Genomic DNA, 22,246 nt, shown 5'->3' with positions numbered 1-22,246 from the left:
AACGTGAATAGTGACCTGACAGGAGAAAAATGGTAGGTCCCTTCACCATCTAGCTATCGTGTTGGATCCACTGGTGCCTCTCAAGTGAGGGTAGTTGTTAATTTTACAAAGCTTTCTATGTCACAAATTTAGGCTATCCCAAACGTGCTCCATCATTGGGTTATGAGGGATCTGCAATGCCTACAGCACTTTTGTGGAACTGTGTGATCTGCTGTGCCACTACCTTGAACCTTAGACGTGGACATGCCCGAAAATGAATCACTTATCACTTGGGAGAGATCTTCCTAGAAGGACAAGACTGAGGTAAGCTCCATGCCCCAGTCACCCATATTAGAGCAACTGAGTCAGTTTATGTCAACAGTGCAGAGGCTCATGGGGAAATCCATCCTTTCCGCATCCACACAGGATCACGTGCAGTGTGCGAAGAAGGGTTTCTATCTGGTGAAGCAGCATGGGACTGGGAGCCAGGGGCTCCTGTCCTGCGTTCTGCCATGGGTGCTGTCACCGATTCACTGTGTGGCCTGGCAGTTACTGAATTTTGTTGTATTTTTGTTTTCTTATGTGTAAATATGAGGATAATACCATTTATTCACCTCCTGGGGTGTTGTGCTGATTCATGAGTTAATGTCCGCCAAGCACTTTGAGAAGGCCTAGTGCTGGGTAAATGCAAATTATGATTACTGGTGGCTGGTTTTCCCCAGTTTTCTAGAGACTATCATCCCTCCTCCTGCAGCTGCTGGCTCCTCCTGTGGGAGGTGGGGCCACCAACGGCTACCTCCTGTTGACATCCCCTCCCTCAGGGAGGAGGAAGCTCCTGACACCTCTCTTGGCCCGTCCCTCCCACCGCAGAAGAAGTTGCTGTTTCTGTTAGTGATCCTCACAGCTGTTGTGGCCAGTACTTGAACAGCAGAACAAGCCCCCTCTCATGTACATATCAACTGTCTCCTGGAACCATCCCTCCTGAAAACCAAATCCCCCCTCCAAGGTGTGAATTTAAACTGGAAAACCCCTTATTCTAGATTCTAGACCTGGTCTAGAAAGTTTTGCCATTGTAGCTACATCAGTTAGGACTAGGAGTGTTTTAAAAAAAATCACTCCCCTAACTGACATAGCTGTACCAGCAAGAGCCACAATGTGAATGCAGTTACAATGGCAAAAAAGTCCCTTTGCTGGTACATCTGATTCACTTGGGGAACTGATTTCAGCTATCCGGGCAAAAACATTCATTTGCCAGTGTAAGCTGTGTCTCCGCTTGGAGGGTTTCCAAGTATAGCTATACTGGCAAACCCTTTCTAATGTAGAAAGGGCCTAAGATGCCTTTTAAAAAAAACAAACAGTTTAGTTTATGTTGCTTGGGAAGAGATTTAATCTAAAGCAAAACCCCCCAAAAAACCCAAACCAAAAACATATCTATTCTTATACCCGAATAAGAATTTCAACACAAATGGTTATATTGATATAAATACACCTGAATAACTATATCCTAATAACTGGTAAAACTTTCCCATACAGACAAGGCCTAAGTATAATCCACACACCTTCTGGGTATGATGTTCTCTCTAGTGGCACTGAGACCACTTAGCTAAGGCTGTAAGAATAGACTCATTAATTCTTCTCTCTCTCTAATGACCATATGGCTTTTAACTCATGCACTAAGCTCCAGAGGCCCCAGGTTCGATTCTGCCTGCTGACAACCAGGGTCTGTCGGTGTTACATAAGCACCTGGGCAATTACATTCACCCAACCTGAAATGTGTCCCTATTTAGTGTTCTTTAATCCCCCACCTTCAAACCACCTCCATCTCCAGTGACCCCTTCCTCACTAGCTCAGTGTTGCTCACATTGGCACATAATGGCTGCTGCTTTTTACCTCAGCAGTGACTGCATTTTACTGGTTTCATAGTAGCAGCCGTGTTAGTCTGTATTCGCAAAAAGAAAAGGAGTACTTGTGGCACCTTAGAGACTAACAAATTTATTAGAGCATAAGCTTTATGCATCCGATGAAGTGAGCTGTAGCTCACGAAAGCTTATGCTCTAATAAATTTGTTAGTCTCTAAGGTGCCACAAGTACTCCTTTTCTTTTTGCATTTTACTGGTGGATGTAGTGATCTCTATATACCCAGTCGGTAAGTCTCTTAGGGATCCTATGGCATGAGAGGAGCTACATAAATGTCATTAGATAATATCTCTGATCATAGACTTCCAAGCTATTTTACTGCAAATGCGTCAATAAAGTGTTCATAATATGGATTTTTTTATACCAGATAGCAATAATACACTTAGCACTTCATATTATACTTTTCATTTTCAAAGCATTCACAAACATTAATTAGTCCCCACTCCAGGCCGGTGAGTAAGTATCATTATCCTCACTCTGCGGATAGAAAGATTAAATGATTAATCCAAGGGTGAGTCAGTGTCAGAACTGGGATTAAAGCACAGGAGCTGCAGGCTGCCTGTCCTGTGCCCACCTGTAGTCATCAAATAAGTGGTAAGAATCCTCATGTGACCTAGGGTCACAGTCAGCTTAGTGGCTGAAATCTTTCAAAGAAGATCTTGTGCTAGCAGGCAGGCAGAGTGGAACTGCTGGAATATTAGTCACTTTTTAAAGTATGTGCCCGTGGAGTGGGTTGCCAGGGCCTCCTCTGTCAGCTTGCTCTCAATCTCTCTCCAGTTCAAGGCTTTCAATTAGAAAATTAGTTAAGGATAGTATTTTCAAAGGAGGCTAAGGGCGTTAGGCACTGAGGCTCAGATCCACAAAGGCATTTAGGCACCTAACTTTCATTGGTTAGAGAATCTGGCCCTAGCTCCCAGTGAATTTCAATAGGATTTGGGTACTTAACTCTTTGCCTCCTTTGAAACTCCCAGCCTAAGCTCTTAAATGGCTCATTTAGATCCTGTAAGGCACAAAGATACTATGGTGATGGGGCAATAGAAATGTTAGTAAAAATACGAATACAGTAGAACCTCAGAGTTGCAAATACCTCGGGAATGGAGGTTGTAACTCTGAAATGTTTATAACTGAACAAAACATTATGGTTGTTCTTGCAAAGGTTTACAGCTGAACATTGACGTAATACAGCTTTGAAACTCTACTATGCAGAAGAAAAGTGCTACTTTTAACTCTCTTAATTTATATGAACAAACACAGAACAGCTTCCTTAATGTGTCAAATCTTTTTAAAAAAACTTTTTTTTTTTTTAGTAGTTTACATTTTACACAGTGCTGTACTGTATTTGCTCCCCCGCCCCCATCTTTGCTGCTGCCTGATTGTATACTTCTGGTTCCAGATGAGGCATGTGGTTGACCAGTCAGTTTGAAACTCTGGTGCTCATAACTCTGAGGGTTCAATTGTAGTAAATCACTAATGATTCAGGCTGCAGCAGGAAATTGGGCTCTAAGTCTATCTCAGGCATACACTCACCTTTTGACCTTGGGCAAGTTACTTGATCTCCTTCTGCTACAGGCAATGCAGAAGTGAAATGAGAGAAGTTAAAAGTAGGCACTCTTTGGAAATCAGATAGTGTAGAACAATGTTTCTCAATGACCAGTCCGTGGACCGGCACTGGTTCCTGAGATCTCTCTGACACAGTTTAGGAAGGCAGCAAGCTGGTCCCTGGTATAAAAAATATTGAGAAACACTGGTGTAGAATATTAAATATTCCTGGGTAAACACTTTCAAACCAGTTTGGGTGTAAAGGTTAAAATAAGATTAACTTTTTTTTTTAAAAAAAATGAACCAACTGCATATCCCCATTATAAATACCTAAAAGAACCCCAGACCACACCTCCCAACACAAACAACCAGGTTGAAATAAAAATACTGACAGCTTTAGTTGTACAGAAAAATAGTTACATTCCTAATATATTGCCAGCCCACTGTGTATAAAGGATGTTGGAGAAGCACCTTGTCTTTCGGCCCATTTCAGCATCTGCTGTTTGGAACTGACAGGTTCATGTACCCCTCCTGTGTGTGCTGTAGTCAGCTTTAAAGGAGAAAATAGGCTAGGAACAAATGTAATATGAGCCAATTGTAAATAGGTGGAGAGGTGCAGACTGCGTGTCTGGTGCATATTGCAGAAGAAATTAGAAGAGAACCCAGGAACTGTTTGCTGTTTATACTAAATTCTCATACATCATTGCAGACGGCTCACTCAAGGATTTAGTTTGATAGAAAGTGTACATTTTCTACGTCAGCAACTGTTAAAGGCTATCTCCCCCTCCCTTTTGTTGGGTTTAGTGCAGGATTATGGAAAATATGGTAACAGCCAGCCAGCAATTCCACTTTCAGTTTAACTATTTGTAAGATCAAAAGTTTAGTGCTGATGTAAGTAACTCAGCAGACAGATTCCTGCCCCTGATATCAAGGGCAAAACTCCCACAGACTTCAATGGGAGCAGGAAGCATGGGACTGGAAACTAATCTGTTCCTGATTCTGCTGTTTACTTGATACATGGCATTGGACAAGCTATTTAGGCCAAAATGGTCGAAGTAGGATGCCTAAAAACCCCCCCATGCATCCAAATGTATGGAATTCAATGGGAACTATGGGTCCACAGCACTTTGAAAATCCAGATACTCATTGGGTTTCCTAAGTATTTATGAAGGTGCCAAACTTTAGGATCCCACAATTGAAAATGCTGGCCTGGCCCTTAACTTCTCTGTGCCTTAATTTTCCTAGTTCTAAAATGGGTATAACACATGCTTTCCTCACACGGTGGGGGTTGGAGGCATCATTCATTAATGTTTGTGTTGCACTTTGAGGTCCATGGAAGAAAGGTACCATAGACTAAGGAGGTACTTATTATAGAATAAGTAGAGTATATTATGGATTCAACTGCAATACATTTTCCCTGTGGGAAATGAAGTATACAGACTCAGATAGCAGAGTGTGAAATTTCTACCTTCAGGTCTCCCCACTCTCCACCTACTGGAAGAAAGCAGCTGTGTAAATCAGGCTATTTGGTGAAAAACTGTTACTTTGTAGAGAAGTCTCCCACACTGTAGGTTGTTATCCCCAGTGGGGTCGCAGAAGGTGCCCTCAGGTTTATGGAATTTGCATGCTTAAAATTCCCAAAGACATTCTCTTCCCCTGTCTTCTAAGCAATGTGTCTTCCTCTGAGCACCTGTGCTAGGGGAGGGGGAAAGATGAATTGAAGTTAACTCCTTGCTCACCAATAACCAAGTACAACACCTACCCACTGTTTCACAGTCTCTACAGGGAAAAATAACTTCTCACACACGTCAATCAAAGGTAGAGCCACAGTAATGCTATAAACATATCAGATTACAAGGAAGCAGGTTTAGAATTAATTTATTGATTTGATTTGTTCATAACACATTTCCTTAGGGTATGTCTACACTATGAAATTTGGTCGAATTTATAGAAGTCGGTTTTTTAAGAAATCGTTTTTATATAGTCAATTGTGTGTGTCCCCACACAAAATGCTCTAAGTGCATTAAGTGCATTAACGCAGCAGAGTGCTTCCACAGTACCGAGGCTAGCGTCGACTTCTGGAGTGTTGAACTGTGGGTAGCTATCCCACAGTTCCCGCAGTTTCCGCCGCCCATTGGAATTCTGGGTTGAGATCCCAATGCCTGATGGGGCAAAAAACATTGTAGCAGGTGGTTCTGGGTACATGTCGTCAGGCCCTCCCTCCCTCCCTCCCTCTGTGAAAGCAATGTCAGACAATCGTTTTGCGCCTTTTCCCCGAGTTACCTGTGTAGACGCCATACCACAGCAAGCATGGAGCCCACTCAGCTCACTGTCACCCTATGTCTCCTGGGTGCTGGCAGATGCGGTACTGCATTGCTACACAGCAGCAGCAACCATTGCCTTGTGGCAGCAGACAGTGCAATAGGCCTGATAACCATCGTCATCATGTCCGAGGTACTCCTGGCCGCCTCAGTAAGGTCAGTCAAGAGCGCCTGGGCAGACTTGGGCGCAGGAACTAAATTAGGAGTGACTCAGCCAGGTCATTCTTTTTAGTCCTGCTGGCAGTCCTATTGTACCATCTTATGGCGAGCAGGCAGGAGATGAGGATGGCTAGTAGTCCTATTGCACCATCTTCTGCTGAGCAGCCAGGTGATGTGGATGGCTAGCAGTCCTACTGCACCATCTGCTGCCAGCCAAAGATGTAAAAGATAGATGGAGTGGATCAAAACAAGAAATACACCAGATTTGTTTTGTATTCATTTGCTTCCCCGCTCCCTACCTCGATGAAATCAACAGCCGACAATTGTTTCAGTGAGGTCTGTCGGGGCACCTTGAAAAGTTTAATGGAAATTCAGTCCTGCCTGAAACACCAGGGGAAGGGATGGCTCAGTGGGTTGAGCATTGGCCTACTAAACCCACAGTTTTGAGTTCAATCCTTGAGGGGGCCATTCTGTGTGACAGTTGTTTTTCTTTTTTATTGATGTAAAGCCACCCTCTTTGTTGATTTTAATTCCCTGTAAACCAACTCTGTAAGCCATGTTGTCAATTGCCATTCCCTCCAGCAGAGCAACGGCAGACAATCATTTCGCGCCTTTTTTCTGTGCAGACGCCATACCACAGCAAGCATGGAGCCCGCTCAGATCACTTTGGCAATTAGAAGCACATTAAACACCATGCACATTATCCAGCAGTATATGCAGTACCAGAACTAAATTAGGCAAAACGAAACTGGGTGAGTAGGCGACATCAGCACGGTGACAAGAGTGATGAGGACATGGACACAGACTTCTCTCAAAGCACGGGACCTGGAAATGTGGGCATCATGGTGTTAATGGGGCAGGTTCATATGGTGGAATGCAGATTCTGGGCCGAGGAAACAAGCACAGACTGGTGGGACTGCATAGTATTGCAGGTCTGGGACGATTCCCAGTGGCTGTGAAACTTTTGCATGCGTAAGGGTACTTTCATGGAACTTTGTGACTTGCTTTCCCCTGCCCTGAGGTGCAAGAATACCAAGATGAGAGCAGCCCTCACAGTTGAGAAGTGAGTGTCAATAGCCCTGTGGAAACTTGCAACGTCAGACAGCTACCGGTCAGTCGGGAATCAACTTGGAGTGGGCAAATCTACTATGGGGGCTGCTGTGATGCAAGTAACCAACACAATAAAAGATCTGTTGATATCAAGGGTAGTAACCCTGGGAAATGTGCAGGTCATAGTGGTTGGCTTTGCTGCAATGGGATTCTCTAACTGTGGTGGGGCCATAGACGGAACCCATATCCCTATCTTGGCACTGGAGCACCAAGCCAGCGAGTACATAAACTGCAAGGGGTACTTTTCAATAGTGCTGCAAGCACTGGTGGATCACAAGGGACATTTCACCAACATCAACGTGGGATGGCCGGGAGAGGTACATGACCCTTGCATCTTCAGGAACTCTGGTCTGTTTCAAAAGCTGCAGGAAGGGACTTTATTCCCAGACCAGAAAATAACTGTTGGGGATGTTGAAATGCCAATAGTTATCCTTGGGGACCCAGCCTACCCCTTAATGCCATGGCTTATGAAGCCATACACAGGCAGCCTGGACAGTAGTCAGGAGCTGTTCAACTACAGGCTGAGCAAGTGCAGAATGGTGGTAGAATGTGTATTTGGACATTTAAAAGCACGCTGGTGCAGTTTACTGACTCGGTTAGACCTCAGCGAAATCAATATTCCCACTGTTATTACTGCTTGCTGTGCGCTCCACAATATCTGTGAGAGTAAGGGGGAGACATTTATGGTGAGGTGGGAGGTTGAGGCAAATCACCTGGCTGCTGGTTACACACAGCCAGACACCAGGGCGGTTAGAAGAGCACAGGAGGGCGTGGTGCGCATCAGAGAAGCTTTGAAAACCAGTTTCATGACTGGCCAGGCTACGGTGTGAAAGTTCTGTTTGTTTCTCCTTGATGAACCCCCCCCCCGCCAACCTGGGTTCACTCTACTTCCCTGTAAACTAACCACCCTTCCCTCCTCCCTTCGATCACCACTTGCAGAGGCAATAAAGTCATTGTTGCTTCACATTCATGCATTCTTTATTAATTCATCACACAAATAGGGGGATAACTGCCAAGGTAGCCAGGGAGGGGTGGTGGAGGAGGGAAGCACCGGGAGGGGTAGTGGAGGAGGGACGGACAAGGCCATACAGCACTTTAAAAGTTTAAAACTTTAAAACTTATTGAATGCCAGCCTTCTGTTGCTTGGGCAATCCTCTGGGGTGGAGTGGCTGGGTGGCCGGAGTCCCCCCCACCGTGTTCTTGGGTATCTGGGTGAGGAGGCTATGGAACTTGGGGAGGAGGGTGGTTGGTTACACAGGGGCTGTAGCAGCGGTCTGTGCTCCTGCTGCCTTTCCTGCCGCTCAACCATATGCTGGAGCATGTTAGTTTGATCCTCCAGCAGCCTCAGCATTGAATCCTGCGTCTTCTCATCATGCTGTTCCCACCTTTCAGCTTCAGCCCTCTCTTCAGCCCGCCACTTACTCTCTTCAGCCCGCCACCTCTCTTCCTGGTCATTTTGTCCTCTCCTGCACTCTGACATTGTCTGCCTCCACACATTCATCTGTGCTCTGTCAGTGTGGGAGGACAGCATGAGTTCAGAGAACATTTCATCGCGAGTGCGTTTTTTTTGCCTTCTAATCTTCACTAGCCTCTGGGAAGGAGAAGATTCTGTGATCCTTGAAACACATGCAGCTGGTGGAGAAAAAAAAGGGACAGTGGTATTTAAAAAGACACATTTTATAGAACAATGGGTACACTCTTTCATGGTAAACCTTGCTGTTAACATTACATACATAGCACATGTGCTTTCATTCCAAGGTCGCATTTTGCCTCCCCCCAGTGCGTGGCTAGCTCCTTCCCCCTCCCCATGGCTAACAGCGGGGAACATTTCTGTTCCGCCACAGGCAAACAGCCCAGCAGGAATGGGCACCTCTGAATATCCCCTTAAGAAAAGTACCCTATTTCAACCAGGTGACCATGAATGATATCACTCTCCTGAGGATAACACAGAGAGATAAAGAAGGGATGTTGTTTGAATGCCAGCAAACATACACTGCAATACTTTGTTCTACAATGATTCCCGAGTACGTGCTACTGGCCTGGAGTGGTAAAGTGTCCTACCATGGTGGATGGAATAAGCCTGCCCTCCCCAGAAACCTTTTGCAAAGGCTTTGGGAGTACATCCAGGAGAGCTGCGAATGCCAGGGCAAATTAATCATTAAACATGCTTGCTTTTAAACCATGTATACTATTTAAAAAGGTACACTCACTAGAGCCTGGTGGGTCCAGGAGGCAGCCTTGGATGGGTTCGGGGGGTACTGGCTCCAGGTCCAGGGTGAGAAACAGTTCCTGGCTGTTGGGAAAACCAGTTTCTCCCCTTGCTTGCTGTGAGCTATCTACAACCTCATCATCATCATCTACCTCGTTCCCAAAACCTGCTTCTATGTTGCCTCCATCTCCATTGAAGGAGTCAAACAACACAGTTGGGGTATAGTGGCTGAACCTCCTAAAATGGCACGCAGCTCATCATAGAAGCGGCATGTTTGGGGCTCTGACCCGGAGCAGCCGTTTGCCTCTCTGGTTTTCTGGTAGGCTTGCCTCAGCTCCTTAAGTTTCACATAGCACTGCTTCGGGTCCCTGTTATGGCCTCTGTCCCTCATGCGCTTGGAGATTTTGACAAATGTTTTGGCATTTCGAAAACTGGAACATAGTTCTGATAGCATGGATTCCTCTCCCCATATAGCGATCAGATCCTGTACCTCCCGTTTGGTCCATGCTGGAGCTCCTTTGCGATTCTGGGACTCCATCATGGTCACCTCTGCTGATGAGCTCTGCACTCACCTGCAGCTTGCCACGCTGGCCAAACAGGAAATGAAATTCAAAAGTTTGCGGGCCTTTTTCTGTCTACCTGGCCAGTGCATCTGAGTTGAGAGTGCTGTCCAGAGTGGTCACAATGGAGCACTCTGGGATAGCTCCCGGAGGCCAATACTGTCTAATTGTAGTTCCCCAAATTCGATCCGGCAAGGCCGATTTCAGCACTAAGCCCCTTGTCAGGGGTGGAGTAAGGAAATCGATTTTAAGAGCCCTTTAAATCGAAAAAAGGGCTTCGTGGTGTGGACGGGTGCAGGGTTAAATCGATTTAACACTGCTAAATTTGACCACAACTCCTAGTGTAGACCAGGGCTTAGACAATCCTCTTTGTATATTAGGGCTTTATAGAGTGATAGCCAACTCATTGCCACCTTCTTACATTAGAGCTTATTCTTTCATTGAATAAGGAAGCAGCATCCTGCTGGAACTGGTGTCTTTCAGATCATGCATAAAAGCCAAGGCTATGACCACTTGCCAGTAAAGCTCTCGTGGTACTTTTTCACAAGAGCAGCTCAGTATTTCAGTCCTGTTCTTCTAGAATGGTCATTCCAATGCTTGAGACTCAGTCCAATTCCTTCTTGTGGCTTTGAAAGTGGCTTTTATGCATGATCTGGCATCTGGGGAAATTTCCAACATGAGTCATTATATTTGGCTTACCTTAAAATTATCCCTGTGCTCTGTTGGATACAGTAATCATCATTTCCTGTCTGGAAGGGTTGTGCAGGGTTGCTGTGTGTTATTCAACCACTGAATTCCCTGGGTGGCTGCATTTTGCTGGTGAACAGCAGTTCATATAGTTAGTAAATCAGATTGTAAATGATTCTGGGATTGTGCTGTATGTGGACTATACCATTAATGTAGGATCATTATTATTAAAGCATTCTGATTCCCACTGTTGGTAGGACACTCAACTTTTCCTGAATGCTTTTCAGCCAAACTGCATTCCTAAAGCATACGTGCTTTGCTTGCATAGCTCACCTGAGGTTGGCCAGAAATAGTATTGTGGCTTCAAATGGAATATAACCCTGAATACATCTTTAATTGAGCAGAAATGTCCATTTGGATGGAGAGGCTAGGCTAGGCTCATTTCAGGAAAGAAACAAAGCCTGGGCTGTTAGCATTGTTATAGGTCAGGTCTCTGGGCTGTTTTGCAACTATCATTTATTCGTTATCTCTCACATCTATTACTTGAAATATTACTAGTTTTTCCATTTTATTTTCTGCATGATTTAATGTACTAGCAATTACTCACATATGATGGACTATGCATGCCCTCTATGGTATGCAACATCCGATCTGCTAAATTGTTTGTCTATTTCACGCTCCAATGGTTGGCCCACTGTGGGCATGAGCTCTACTAAAGCTAACAGGACATTCTTCTTGGGTTAACATGGCAGAGGCTTGTTTTGGTGTAGCCAGGGGCAATGGGTTCTCACGCTGATGCTGCAAATTTAAGATTCAGCTGGTTGCTTGTAGCTACAAAGAATGTTCTGTGGGAATAAGTGTTGCCAACTCAAGTGATTTTAGCACAAATCTACTAATATTTGGTGTGATTCTTAAAAACCCAGCTCCTGGATTATGGAGTTTGGGTATCTCAGCTTTCCCATACAAAAAAGTGCAAGTTTGTAGCCCTCATAGTTGCAGAGAAAACCTAGAAAACATGACCTGAGGACACCCTAGAGGCTCAAAATCCAGAAGGCAAATAAACCAGAACCCCAAATGTATTATTTTTAAAATATCTCACGATTTTTAAGTCAATCCTATAATTTTTTAAGACCTGACTCATGGTTTTTGAACACTTGGAGTTGGCATCACTCAGAGTCCAGCAATATGTGGAAGATTTATGACTTAACTTCCTTTAAGTTCCAGTTTCAGGATTCCAGGAATCCAGTTCTCCAGAAATCCAGTTCTCCAGAAAACTTATTAAATCCTCCCTTTCTATTTCAGGTTTTAGCAATGATTTGATAGTTCAGTATTTCAGTCCTGTTCTTCTAGAATGGTCATTCCAATGCTTGAGACTCACTCCAGTTCCTTCTTGTGGCTTTGAAAGTGGCTTTCCATATGCAGCCTTGACCTCAAAATCTTCAAGACATTCTTCTAGATTGCAGTCTTGGACACCAGAGAATCCACCTCTTCATCCCAAATGAAATGGTACTTTCCTGATGAAGATTGTGGTAACTTTGAATCTGTTTCTTATGGTAGGTCATATAGAGACCTGTGTGGGTGGTAAAAAGAAAAGGAGTACTTGTGGCACCTTAGAGACTAACAAATTTATTAGAGCATAAGCTTTCGTGAGCTACAGCTCACTTCATCGGATGCATTTCCGATGTGTCGGATGTGTGGGTGGTGTTTGCTTTGTCTCAGCCCTGCTAGATCTTGCCTCAGTAATGAGGACCATGTGGCTCAGTGAAGATAGCTTTCCTCCAGCCTTCTGTGTCTTCACTTTGCTGTGTGTGGACAAAATCACAGTGGGCAGTCTTGTCTTTCTGACTGCCCTGTAATGATTACCATATGTGCAATGTTCCAAACGCTACAGCGAAACATCAGTGAAAATCAGACCTCTATCAGAACCCGTCTTGTTTGCAGTAGGAACTGCCAGAGTCAGTGATTACTGACCTCTGCCATGTCACAGGTGTGTTATCCTTTGAAGCCCTGACTCAGGAGAGGTGACTGGTGCCAGGAATAAAGAGCAATATCTTCCCAGAATTCATAGATACTAAGGTCAGAAGGGACCATTATGATCATCTAGTCTGACCTCCTGCACAACGCAGGCCACAGAATTTCACCCACCCACTCCTGCGAAAAACCTCTCACCTATGTCTGAGCTATTGAAGTCCTCAAATCGTGGTTTAAAAACTTCAAGGAGTAGAGAACCCTCCAGCAAGTGACCCATGCCCCAATTCCTGTGTGTTGTACTGTTGTTACATGGTCTCAGTCATAAATTAATTACTATACAAGCATAAAGCAAACAAAGCCTCCTGAATCCCTCATTCTGGGTAGGAACAAGGCGGTGGTTTAAGTGCTTCTGAGTTTCCCTGGAAGCAAGTGGATTTGCAAAGAAACTGGAAAGAGTTTACTGTGGTGTCACATTTATTGCAGGGGTCCGGGCTGGTGACATGTATATGGAGTCCTCACCCCAGCCCTGCAGAGATTACCATGGAAAGATCTGAAGCCCTATTATCATTTCTTCTGGTCTCCTCCATGCTGGCAAGCCCCACCTGTAAAGGGCAGCTGCAGCCTGGAGAGTCCCTGGAGTGAGGCTGCTTGGGGCAGGATGTGCACCAAAGGCCCAGAGCTGGGAACTGCAGGATTTGGGGGCAGCATGTTTCAGCAATGGAATAAGATGGGGAATCTCTGAGGGGATCATAGCAGAATTCTGCCTGGCTATAGTTTCCTCTCACTGGGATTTTACCATGCAAGGATGTGATCTGCCCCATGTATATTAGAAGGGTAGGGTACTACCAGAGCTAGCTATATATTTACTAACAAAGATTTAAGTATATTTAAAAATAAATGCTTAAAGTGGTTAAGAAAAACTTGATGCTTTTGTTGTTTTTGGTGTACCCGGCTGCTGTCTCTCTGTGTGGGCTGCTATTGCAATTACACAGCACTGCACTTAGTAGTGTTCATCCCACAGTTTGGCTGGGCCACAGAAACATTTTTTTGGGCAGTGTCGAAAGTTCCTTTCCTAGAGATTGAGGCATAACAGCCTAAATTTTTGGTTACACTAAGGCCCCTTTACACTTCTCTGGCAGTGCAAAAGGGCCTTTGAGTGGGTGGAGATGTAACTTATCCCTCCTTTAGTATAACTGAGATTTCAGGCTGGAGAGTTGAGTAATTCAGCAAGCCCCATGGAATCCTAATTCAGAAGAAACAAAAAGCAGGCCACCTGCGTGGCTGGAACAGATTGTCTTTTGGAGATAGCCTCTGAACAGTTGCCAGGTGCTCAATTGCCAGCTGCCACGAATCATTCCTATGAAGAAAAAAAGAAAAGTGTACCTGTCCTGCTGTCTGGGGTGTGAGGGGAGATGTGTGAGCTCCTTTATGTGAAATGCAAGCCCATTCAGGAGAAAATATTGCCATTCACTCATTCTGTAATTTACCCAAACAACCATAACACCTGCTTGAAACCTCTGGGCCTCTGTCAGGGAGTCCACTCACTGCAGATGGTACCTCCTCCTGGCCACTCTGGGGATTAGCTCTTTCAAGCCCAAGGCCACCTTCTGCTGCTGGCTGCATATCCTGCTGCTGCTCTCTCTCTCTGCAACTCAGGGTGCTCCCTCTCAGTGACTTGGCCCTCTGGCAAGGTCACTATGTGTGTTCCCCTCTTCTAGGGTTTCCAAGTCTTTCCTCACCAGCAGTCTTAGGCAGTCTTCTCATTCATTACCCCTATGGTACTACTTCCCCAGTGGCTGCCAAGGGAAACCAACCCCACCCTCTATTCAGTCTATCAGCTCAGGGACCAGCTACTTAACAGCTAACGTCTACACCACCCTGAACCCCACTGCCTTTTCCCTGAGTCTTTTCTACTTCTCCTGGCTCCCCACACACAGGGTTTGCCACTTCAAACTTCCTCCTCCCAGCAAATACCTGCAGACTAATGTCTATAGCCCCCAACACTCCTCCCTTCCTCCATAGAGCAAAGCAGACTTCTCCCCTACAGCACTTTTCTGCTATCTGCTCCCTGGCTTTATAGACACGCCTATTCTTGCACAGTTGAGCTTCCCCTAATTAGGACTTTCCTTTTAGCCTTAATTCCCCCATCTTGTAGCCTAACAGATTAATTGGCCCCTCTGGCCTACCTCTTCAGGGTTAGTGTAGGGCACACACCCTACCATAGCTTCTCAGTGTGTTTTGACTTGTCTTTCTGTTTAGATTCTAAGTTCCTTGGGGCAGGAGCTGTGTCTTTTGCATCTTTTTCAGAGCAAAGTATTCTGTCACAGTGGAACCAATATGGATCAAGGGCTCCATATCTTCAGCACAAAAAGAAATAGAATCTTCAAATGTATTTGTGGAATTTTAAGGTTCTTCCCGTTTTATCTATCAGAGGTTTGCCAAGCAGAGTCACACCTTGGTGGAGCTGTAAGTGGACTAGGTGAGAGTATTCAGTGGAGCCCTTCACATGCTCTGAAAAGGCTCAGTGCTGTCTCCATTGCTGTCAGTAGCAAAAGTCCCATTGACTTCAGTGGGAGCAGGCTTAGTTCTCTAGTTTGCAATGCGTGGTCAGAGGGGACAGCGTGGCTTGAAGCACCACAGCAGTGGGGGGTTACTGCTGAAGTCCAGACTGTGGTGGGACTGGCTTATACAGGAACAGATTAATGGTCCATCTGTCTCAAGAAGTGGACAGTGCTGCAGTACCTGTGGGCAGATGTGGTGGCCATTCAAGAGGCAGCATTTACCAATAGATACCACAATTATTTCCTATTCTAATTCCTGGAGGGGAAATGGTGGTGTTTCAGTTAGACCTGTGCAGAACATGCTGACTCTTAAATGGTGACCACTGTAAATATGCAATATGTAAGACAGGGAAGGAAAACCTTTCCAACCCCAAGTTGGTGACCCGCTGTTGCCCTGCAGCCTAGCTAGTATAAATGCATAAGCTAGTCAGTCAGTGCAGTTTGTAGACCAAGTGACTGGTAACCAAGGCAGATTAATGCCAGAAAAATAGACCTCAGAATTAGTATAACTGGAAAATAAAAAAGTCCATTCTGCCAAGGTCATCACTGAGCTTTCATGTTGGTGACAGTGTCAGACAGATGAGGCCTAACTGAAGTCCTATCACATGTGTATGTGGAAAATAACTCTTGCCTAAGTTACTGTTTGTAACATATGAGAATTATGAAACCATGAATAGATCACAGCTGATTGAACAGCTGAATTATTAAGCCCCCAAACCCTTAGTAACAGCAAAGAGGCATCATAAACACCAGCATGAACTGAACTGTCCTACCCTGCAGTTCTACTCAAACATTTTCTCCTGTTTCTGTGCAATGTAACTTAGCTTGTGTAACCACTATAGTTGTATAGGCTATGCTGAAGCAGCTTTTACCATTGTATTTTAACCCTGGTGTATGCATGTTAGATCTTCTATTCCTAATACATTAGATCACTGTAATAATGTTAATAATATGCATCCTTCAGACTCCACAGTTATGTTAGCAGAAGCCAGATTGTAAATGTATCACTTTCTCCACAAAACTAATTTTGTAACATTTCTGGAATGAGTATTCTTATTGAATTGTATTCTTTTGAATGCACAAATAAGTATCTTTGGTCTCAGAGAAAAGGCAAAAATTGGAAATCGCTTTGAATGTAGGTTGTGGGACTGAGGGTCAGAGAGAAGGTAGGTTTTGAATTGAAATCCCCAGATTCAAACACACCCCTGTGCTTTTGATACCATCCAAAACCAGGAGAAGCCTAGTTTTTGTCTCTGGCTTCAGCCCAGCTGAAATCTTGCAAGAATGGCTGTCCCTGTAAGAACAGCTGAGCCCATTAGACACACCAGGAAATCGTGCAAGGTTAGTTTTCTGACATTTTGGGCCAAAGTTTCATAAGACCAGCCAGCATGATTTCAACACCATTGAATCCCTTTCCCTGAGGTGGCCTCAAAGCCAACCCCCAGCTCAAACCTTAGCTGGATGTAAACACTGCATTCTCAAAAAGAAAAGGAGTACTTGTGGCACCTTAGAGACTAACAAATTTATTTGAGCATAAGCTTTCGTGAGCTACAGCTCACTTCATTGGATGCATTTGTAGCTCACGAAAGCTTATGCTCTAATAAATTTGTTAGTCTCTAAGGTGCCACAAGTACTCCTTTTCTTTTTGCGAATACAGACTAACACGGCTGCTACTCTGAAAACTGCATTCTCAGTCCGTCTTGTCTCTAGGCTCTGTTCATCACACAGTTAAATGGTGTGAAAATCAGCACTTTCACCAGCAGGAGTTAGGGTGAAAATGTTGCAAGATTTGTAAAGTGTGGGGAAGTGGTGGTGGAGGGAAAGTAACACAGACAGAGGCTAGATTACATTTCCAACAGAATTTCCATGGGTCTGTGGGAGGATGATGCACATTCCCCTCTCCTGGTCCAACCACTGTTCACCATCTTCACCCTTATCCCCCTCAGTGCCCAGAACATTTCCCCTTCCCCACTTTTCTCCCTTTCCACACATCCACAGCACAGGGAGTCCTCTCTGGCATCTGAGGGAAGTGATTAGTACTACTGAAAAGCAGTCTGAGCTCTTCTTCTGTGTGGGAGAGGGAGATATGCCAACATAGGATCCTCTGATGTATGGCTCTCAGGGTTAACATGACTCAGCCTTGAATAAGGACTTCAGGATTTGGCCTACACTTAAAATATAGGTTGACCTAGCTATGGTACTCAGGTGTATGATAAATCCAACCCTTTTAGCCATGTAGCTATGCCGACCTAACCTCTTATGTGGATGCAGGTAGGTTGACAGAAGAACGTTTCCGCCAGTACGGCTACCATTGGTGTTCCTACAGCAATGGATAAACCCCTTCTGTTCTTGGAAGCTGCATTTACACTACAGAGTTATGCTGGCATAGCTATGGTGCTGTAGCTATGCTGCAATTGTCCCTATAGTGTAGACATGACCTAAGTCACCTATGCCTGGAGAATCTGGGCATCACTACATACAGTTAGAAGGATAACAGTTCCCTTAAAAAGAAAAGGAGTACTTGTGGCACCTTAGAGACTAACAAATTTATTAGAGCATAAGCTTTCGTGAGCTACAGCTCACTTCATCGGATGCATTCATGCATCCGATGAAGTGAGCTGTAGCTCACGAAAGCTTATGCTCTAATAAATTTGTTAGTCTCTAAGGTGCTACAAGTACTCCTTTTCTTTTTGTGAATACAGACTAACACGGCTGCTACTCTGAAACCTGTGATTATGCCAGTTCCCTTAAAGAACAGGAACAAATCTCCCTTCCCACTCAGATTTTAAAAAAGTAGGCTAGTGCAGTGTATTGGTGTAATATGCTGCTCTAGCAGCAGGTAGGCTGGTGTGCAGGCCAGCCATAGTGTCTGAATGGCCTTCAGAGGGAGGTCAAGGCATAGCACATGGCAGTAGTACCGTCTTGAGGGTGAAACACAAATTGGTCTGGCTCAGCCTGAATCTGAGAAGTAAAGGCATTGTGTTCTTGGCATGGCCTCCCGTTTTGAAATGTGGGCTACTGTGTGACAAGGAGCAGTCTTTGCCAGCTCAGCTCCCACTGCATGTCAGAATCACCAGATGAAATGAAACTGTATACCCTGAGCTATTTAAAATAATCTTCCAAAAATATCCTCCTGTTTCCCAGGCAGGAAAAGAGCAGGGGAGGACAGCGAGGCACAGCTAGTTATAGCAAAGCCTCTTCCAGCTGTAATCCAGAATTGTTTTGAGTGTCCTTAAGATTGGCAAAGGTTTAAAAAATGCATTTTTTTTTATCGGTCTACAATAGGGCAGGTTGAAAATTTTCCATTGAAACTGGTTTTTCCAATGGAAAATTGGATTTTTGACTAAATAAATTTTTTCACGAAAAGTGTCTATTTTCTGTGGAATTTTTTTATTTTCATTGAAAAACTGAACACTTTTTATTTTTTGCCCAAAAGTTCAAATATTTTGATTTAGTGCCACAGTGCCTCGCAGAGTTATAGTTTGAATACCTCATGTCCCATTTTCCTCTCTGGGCCAGGCTCCCCAGCAGACTACATCTCCCATGATGCACCACAGCCAGGGACTCCCAGGATGCACCTTCTCCCCTCACCAAGAGGGAAGATTGCGTTGCTTCACAGGATGTGCAATCTAACTGAGGAGGCTCGTCTTTGGAGTGGAATATGAGCACGAGGCATCTGAGCTACAGCTCCCATGAGGAATGGTGGAAGCATTTCCAAATCAAAATATTCCAGTTTTTGATTTTTTGCTGAAAAGTCAAAAATTTCAGTGGACACCCCCCCCACACTTGTTATCTATGTGTTTGCTCTGGGCACAAAAATCCAGTGTATTAGTCAGAGCACAGATGGGATCAGGGGATAAGATCAGCTAAAATCAACAAAATCAATGGAAAAGTGTCCACATACAGTGTTGCACCAGTTTAACTACATAAGTACAACATCACACCTTTAGATAAATCAGGGCAACTTGGTTGGACCAGGCCGTTGTTAGCTGCTGGAGTATATGAAAAGGATAAGTATACTAACTGGTAGGTGGAAGATCCTTTAGTAAACTCTTGGCTCTCAGAATTTCCAGTCTCAAGCTTTTCATCATGCAGCCCCAAACACACAGGTAACAATAAAAAGAAACCTGGATGTGTCTGTCTATAGCTGCTAGACATTAACTGCCATTCTTTTAATCCAGTTTCCCATAGTGTTCCTGATACAAGTGCAGGAACTGTGAGTTACACTCCCCTTAAAGGCGTCAGTACATACATCTGTGATGGGGTATACCAACCCCACACTGGGCAACTAGGGGTTAAGGAGCTGCTCTGGGCTCAGCCAGCCCACCCTGCCACACCTGCAAGAGATGCACAGGCTGGGGGAGGAGATAAAAGGGAGCAGAACAGCTCACATGAGGGCAGGCCAGGGAAGAGAGAGGATCTTGCCTCTCCTGAGGAAAGGGGTGAGCCTGGGGAGGCAGGATCTCTTCCATTAACAAGTGTCTGAATGCCCCTTCCTGAGGGAAAGGCGGGCTGCTTCTGACAGACCCTGCTGGGAGGCATTGCCCCCTCCCTCCCACATGCTAACTAAGTTTATTTGTGTTGATTCCCTGTGTTTTGTTTATGGACTACCCCTGAATGGGCAAGATTGGAAACTGACCTGGTTGGAGGACCAAGGCATGAGAGGAGGCAGCTGCTGCTGCAGGAGGGAGAGAATTACCATGCCATGCCTGGCGGCGAAGAGGTGCCATGGGTGAGCTGACCCCCCTTCAATCCTCCTGTTACAGATGGCAAACTTTGGACAATAGCAGGGTGGTAGGAAATGACCCAGGGAGGGCAGCCTTAAGGGGCTCCTGGCTGTCAGATCCTTTTGTTGCCCTCACAGGTTGCCCCTGGTCCAGAGCCTGGTGGAGTGGGATGGCCTGGGCTCCCCTACCAATCCCCCCTCTGCAGGTTGAAGGTCCTAAGCCCCTCACCACTGGGCAACGCTTCCCATGAGCAAAGACCATCACAGTCTCCCATGGCAGAGGACTAGGAGTAGTTCATTACAATAGGAGCTGGGCCCAGGCATCAAAGTTCAGATTTGGAACTGAACTTCCCCAAAGTTCATGGGTGTTTGGATCTAAGGTATGCCTTCTGGCCCATCTATAACTACAGTTTAATTCTTCTAAAAGGCTGAATACTGTAGCCATTCCACTGGGTGAGATATTGCTTCATTGTGAAATTATAGCAGGAGATTACTTTTACTGGGCAGATGACAGGGATGCTCTTCTGGGGGTGGGGGTTGAGGGGATAATAGGAATCTTATTTAGACTGTAAGCTCCTTGAGGACATCACCATGTCTTATGTTTTGTGCAGTGCTGGCCACCCTACTAGTATTTAACAAATGATGACTCTCACTGATAAAAATATGATTGACTCTGTAACGTTAGTTCATTCTTGAGCTATCAGGCATCCTATTGTATCGACTAAGAGCTAAATTCGACAATCGCGGAGTCTGCCTTAGTAGTGCACTGTGCTAAAACTGCCCCCTTTTGGCCAAACCACAGTAAGTATCCCAAACACATAAATGGCATTGATCCAGTGGAAAACAATGTTTGGAACATGCAGGAATCCCATGGATCCTCAGTTACATGTTTCAGCCAAAAAATACTTCAGCTAAAGTGCTTATCTGAGATCAGCCCTGCAGATCTGATGGTAGAGTTTGGCTCTCTGTGCTATAAATCTCTGTAATTCTGGCAAAGGTGATTTCCCAAAATAGAAAGAAGAATGAGAAATCACAAACTTGTTTTGTTTCTCTTGAAAGTTTAAAGAGGGAGCTAACAGCAGAAAACCACCAACGGTGGCTCCCATCCAGATGCCTCCCCTGATCCTGTAATCCTGAGCCTGACCTAAGTGTTTGATGAAGATCAGACACACTGAGGGCCTAATTATGCCCTCGGACGTGCACATACAGCTCCTGTTGTCAATAGGAAGGACACTCGTGCATCTGAGGTCAGGATATGGTTCTTCTGCATGAATAAATTCTTAAGGGAACCTTACAGCTCCAAATTCCCTCATTTATGTCATGAGAAGCATGTTATGAGAAACAGTCTGAAAATCTATATTTAACAACCGATTTCACCAGAAACATGCACTTTTACACTGTAAACAAAAACATCTGGGAAGACTACTTTGCAGTTGATCTATTTTTTGAATATATATTCTTTGAGGAGATATATTCTTAGAATGCTGAAAAATTAACCAGAAGAGTAAAAGGGAACAGTTATTTAAAAGACTCAGAATGGATCCTGACCTCATCTTAGAGAAAGACGTATGGTACTGTGCTCATCAAAGTGAACTGTAAATGCAAAAACTGGTACCAGGAGCCAGTGGGCCGCACTCTTATTGATTTACACCACTCTAGCAGTATAATGAGGTCATAACACGGGTGTAAGCATAATTTACACTACTAGAGAATGTAAAGTGGCTGAAATGTACAGGAGAATTGGGCCCTTAAAGTGCCAAGTCTACTCCTATAAGTGACAAATGGCATCTTCTTAGGCCTGGTCTACACTTGGGGAGGCAGGGGGAGGAGAGGATCGATCTAAGTTACATAACTTCAGGTATGTGAATAATGCTTTAAGCTTTAAATGCTTTAAAATGCTTTAAGCTTTAAACTAGGAATTAGGGGGAGATGGATGGGAGATGTCCAGAAAATATCCATGCCAGATTTTAGCATTGAGAGGGAAGAAGATGAAGTAAGAAAGGATACAGCCGTGGGTAGGAGAATGTATATAAGGAGCGAGGGCGGTGTGGATACTAGTCTAATAGGTTATACTGGCTGTAGAATGACTGTGCCTAATAGGGTACAAAATGTGAGCGAGGCCAAACAGCAAAAATTAAGATGTTTATACACCAATGCAAGGAGCCTAGGTAACAAAATGGAGGAACTAGAGCTACTGGTGCAGGAAGTGAAACCAGATATTATAGGGATAACAGAAACATGGTGGAATAGTAGTCATGACTGGACTACAGGTATTGAAGGGTATGTGCTCTTTAGGAAAGACAGAAACAAAGGTAAAGGGGGTGGAGTAGCATTGTATATCAATGATGAGGTAGAATGTAAAGAAATAAGAAGCGATGCAATGGATAAGACAGAGTCCGTGTGGGCAAAAATTACATTGGGGAAGAAAACTAGTAAAGCCTCTCCTACGATAGTGCTTGGGGTGTGCTATAGACCTCCGGGATCTAATTTGGATATGGATAGAGCCC

General features: G+C 44.6%; 1 long non-coding RNA gene across 4 annotated transcripts in view; it reads left to right on the top strand.

Annotated features, from left to right (window-relative positions):
• The window catches only part of LOC119850440, a 44,818-nt gene that overhangs the window by 5,761 nt on the left and 16,811 nt on the right, over positions 1-22,246 (top strand). For 2 of the 4 annotated variants that reach the window (XR_006278658.1, XR_006278656.1), the window contains 4 exons: positions 133-303; positions 11,784-12,034; positions 12,936-14,931; positions 19,640-19,745. This is a non-coding gene — a long non-coding RNA (uncharacterized LOC119850440). The remainder of the gene's footprint in view (positions 1-132; positions 304-11,783; positions 12,035-12,935; positions 14,932-19,639; positions 19,746-22,246) is intronic. The other 2 variants (XR_006278657.1, XR_005290856.2) reach the window with 2 other exon arrangements.

This window comes from Dermochelys coriacea, chromosome 2, assembly GCF_009764565.3.
Source record: "Dermochelys coriacea isolate rDerCor1 chromosome 2, rDerCor1.pri.v4, whole genome shotgun sequence".
In the NCBI taxonomy this organism is placed as follows: domain Eukaryota; kingdom Metazoa; phylum Chordata; order Testudines; family Dermochelyidae; genus Dermochelys; species Dermochelys coriacea.
Note: the sequence above shows the minus strand (reverse complement) of the source record. Positions and strands in the feature narration are given on the sequence as shown.